Below are 4,164 nucleotides of genomic sequence, written 5' to 3'. Positions count from 1 at the left end.
ATGAAGAACGCTTTTGCGCCACCTCAAACACTGAGCATCAGAACTATTTCTAGAAGGCCGAAGATCAATTGTCCTCTGCGAAAGCCATTGCCTACTCCTATAAAAAATGTCTGTGTTACATTTCCCTTTTGTTCCTGAAAGGAATGCAGTACATTTTAGGTTATTTTTTCTTGGTGTTCAAACCATCATTCGTTTGTCGTTGCAGGGGGATAGGTTCATTGCAAACAGAAGCTGCATAGATTTTGATTGGGCTCGGTATCTGGTAAACAAAAGCAATGCCATTGGAAATACGCTCTCCATCGAAGAATATGACAGTGAGCAAGCTGCTAGCTTGGCAATGAATTGTAATAAAATGTCGAAAGTTTTAAACTTTAGTCAAAAGCTATCTTCACAGGGATTGGAATTCATTTATTCTGAATCCCTTTCTGTTGATAATTGACCCAAAACTAGCAGATCACAGCGGCGCTACATACCTCAAATAAGGGTTATTCTCTTTGTGAACATTTTACAAATTTTCTGCATGGTAAATTTGTCTTTGGTCCCTCGTTTTGGGTATAGTATTAGGTGCTTTTGTAAGGATTTAAATGTTCTTTGGAATATAGAGTGAGATCATCAAATTGGGTGCTTTTATATTCTAAGGATTCGACAAATTCTTTATTGTGATAAGGGTTTTTACAGTTTGCTATGGATTCAGCAGCATTAATATTTATACACTTCTGTAGGGATTCAGATCTCCAACTAACTTGTTTAATGAGTATTGTAGTGCAAGTTTGTTTTTCAATTGGATTATGTAATCAACTTGCATTATAATAATTTAAAAGAATTATTGTTCTTTATCTTATTTGCAATTAGATTGCTGTTTTTTTTTATTTGCAATTTTTTGAACATTTAACATGGTTGTGAGCAGCATGCAGATAGAACATTGGACGCCCCAGATCTTGTTGATGATAATCATTTGAATCTATTAGATTGGAATGAAAGCAACATTTTATCGATAGCTCTTGGCAATGCAGTTTACTTATGGGATGCAAATAGGAGCAATTGTTCTGAGCTTTTAACTGTAGATAATGATGTTGGTCCAATAAGCAGTGTTAATTGGGCACCAAATGAAAAACATATTGCCATTGGATTGACTGATTCTGCCGTACAGATATGGGACTCTACATCTAATCGGCAGGTAGACATTATGAAGTGTTTGATGTCTCAATTCTATTTTTCCCCTTCAAATTAATGCAACGATATTTACATAGAAGTCTTATCGCATTGAACGCAGGTGAGATCCTTGAAAGGTCATCATGGCCATGGCCGTGTAGGCTCCCTTTCTTGGAATGACAGTATACTTGCAACTGGTGGCGAGGACGGTAAAATTATACTCCATGATGTCCGTATCCGTAATTCAAATGTTAAGACATACAGAGGCCATGAGCAGGAATTGTGCGGATTGAAATGGTCCTTATCTGGTCAGCTACTTGCGAGTGGGGGCAGTGACAACTTGCTTCATATCTGGGGCAAGAGCATGTCAGCCTCCAATGTTAGAAAACAATATCTTCACAGGATGGACGAACATTATGATGCAGTTACGGCCTTGGCGTGGTGCCCTTTCCAGCACAATCTTTTGGCATCTGGTGGAGGTCTTGCAGACCAATCCATTAAGTTCTGGAACAGCGCTAGTGGAGCTTGCGTAAAGAACATTGACACGGATTCTTCAGTTTGTGCATTGTTGTGGAATAAACACGAGCGGGAGATCTTGAGCGCACATGGGTATAGCGAGAACCAGTTGACCTTATGGAAATACCCATCTATAGCAAAGATTGCAGATCTCACAGGCCATACTTCTAGGGTCCTTCATCTGGCACAGGTATGCATGCTCAGCATTGGTTTTATATGGATAGGCTTTTGCATTCCTTCCTTGATTGAATATTCAGTCAATGTTAACCCTCACTGCATTTTGTACTTTAGAGCCCAGATGGGTATAGTGTTGAATCGGCTGCAGCAGACGAGACGCTAAGGTTTTGGAATGTCTTTGGAACTCCTGATACCTCAAAGACTACAAAAATTAAAGAGCCAGAGGGAATTCTCGACCCTTTTTATATGCATATTCGGTAGTGGCCTATCGATCCCGTGGAAGAGGACTTCAGGTGATCGTGGATATTTCCTTCTTTGGCAATTCTGTTATAACTTATATTCCCTAAATAAATGTCTTTTGGCACTTCTAGTATTAATGAAGTAGACGTAACAAAAAAAACTATAAATTTAAAATTTGCAATGGCTCAATACTTTTATGTTCGTGAAATTCTTTGTGGCTGAATTCTTCATCGTTATCATATATATACTTTTGCTACATCTATGCTTAATTATTTTGAGGACTTCGTTACAACTAGGCCTCTAATAATTTTCTATTCAGACGGTTTCTGTATCGACGCATATAACATGATACGCATGCGTCTTGGACAGACGAATAATAAGATCATTCAGAGGTGGGCTCTGCAACCATTTGCTTATCTTTATGGACATCAATTCTTAGCACATTGAAGCCATTTTGACATATGCATCAATGACATTAGTAATAAGGTGATGGATGCATCTTCAATATTCAAATACGTGTTCAGGAACGAGTGTGGGAGTGTGCATAGGTATTTCTAGTATCTTGTGCTCAGAAGTACAGCGTCTGCAAGGGAAGAGGTGCGGTTATTCTCCAGGCCAAGTACAACTTTCGATTGCAGAGCACACAAGAGAAGATAATCTCAAGGATAGGAGCAATTTGTGTTAAGCGAAAGAGTTTGATAGACTGGTTTTATATTCAATGCATGTGTGTTCTTATAAGTATTAAATATAGCCTAGGTATGTTCAAGGTAAAGTTTAACTAAGTTTTTTCAACTCTTTCGTTCTGGGTATATTTGAAGCATTGTAATATTCGATTACCATATCTAATTTGTTTTTCTTTGAATTGTGTAGGTTAACGCACCCATTGTAGTGGGTATATTTTATTTGCTCGGCGTTTATAAACGCCACCTATGTGGATGAAGTCCTAAAATCCTGAAGCTTTTTTGTTCTTGAACTGTTTATATATTTCTTTTGTCCAATCTTTTTCACTGATGTTAAAATTCTCAGTGAATTCATACTGATTGCTGGACTAGTTCCAAGCGTCTTAAAATTAACCATTGAATGATCACCGCATTCAGTTACTTCATAGTTCTGCGAGTTGGACATCAATAATTTTAACTTTGTTCTGCGAGTTGGACATTACTGCAATCATTTTTAAAAATATGCACAGACAGCATTTGAGTGCTAACATGGCTTGTCCTGCTCAAGGTTGCTCTTAACTGTTTTTTTCTCATAAAAATGAGATGCCTGTATAGGCAAACACACTATGCATATTTGTATATTCTATAGATATTTTGGTACAAACAACATTGGTTTGCAGAGTTGTGGTACAACCATCACTCGTGACAGACAAGTCCCTCTCACAAGATCACAGGCCATCATACAATTTCAAAGATTTTTGTCTATAAACTAGTTAGTGGCACCACCTCAAGGCTGAATGTAACATTTTTTATCTCTTTACTTAAAGATTTTCGATCTCTAGTATTCAGCTACAGACAATGTCAATCATTTTTTTTTTCCTATCTTTTCTGCGTAAATCTTCATGTTCATGCTGTAATTAATACAAACCCCTACTAAGAACAATACAAACCTATTTCTTCTGCTACTCATCTTGGGATAGGCTGTTCTAGATGGAGCCGACTAGCCAGCCGACCCGTTTCTTTCCCAACGCATCATCCATCATAGCATATGCCATCCCCCATTGCATTTAACTTGTCCTGCTTACTATTCAGTTTGCTCAAAGTTAACTTATGGTAAAATTGGTATCATTATTTTTAATAAAGATTACAATCCTCCAAATTAAATCAAGAGATAATAATAGGCTAAGGATTTAAATCAAGAGATAATAATAGGCTAAGGATTTAAATCAAGAGATAATAATAGGCTAAGGATTTAAATCAAATATTAGATAGAATGACTAAATTAAATTAAGAGATTAAAATAAATATTATTTTTTTTTTTTTAAGAGGGGTAAACTCTTTGATCTAGAGCTATGAATTAGTGAGTTGGACCTCAACTCCATTAGATTTGAACCTTGATCGCAAGGATAACAACTCGACA

General features: G+C 36.9%; 1 pseudogene; it reads left to right on the top strand.

Moving 5' to 3' along the window:
- LOC149544478 (cell division cycle 20.2, cofactor of APC complex-like) lies at positions 1-2,106 on the top strand (annotated as a pseudogene).
- The last annotated feature ends 2,058 nt before the right edge of the window (positions 2,107-4,164 follow it).

This window comes from Cupressus sempervirens, chromosome 8 (genome assembly GCF_028749045.1).
Source record: "Cupressus sempervirens isolate cs-2001-9-10 chromosome 8, ASM2874904v1, whole genome shotgun sequence".
NCBI classification, from domain to species: domain Eukaryota; kingdom Viridiplantae; phylum Streptophyta; class Pinopsida; order Cupressales; family Cupressaceae; genus Cupressus; species Cupressus sempervirens.
This window is presented reverse-complemented; position numbering and strand designations above follow the sequence as displayed.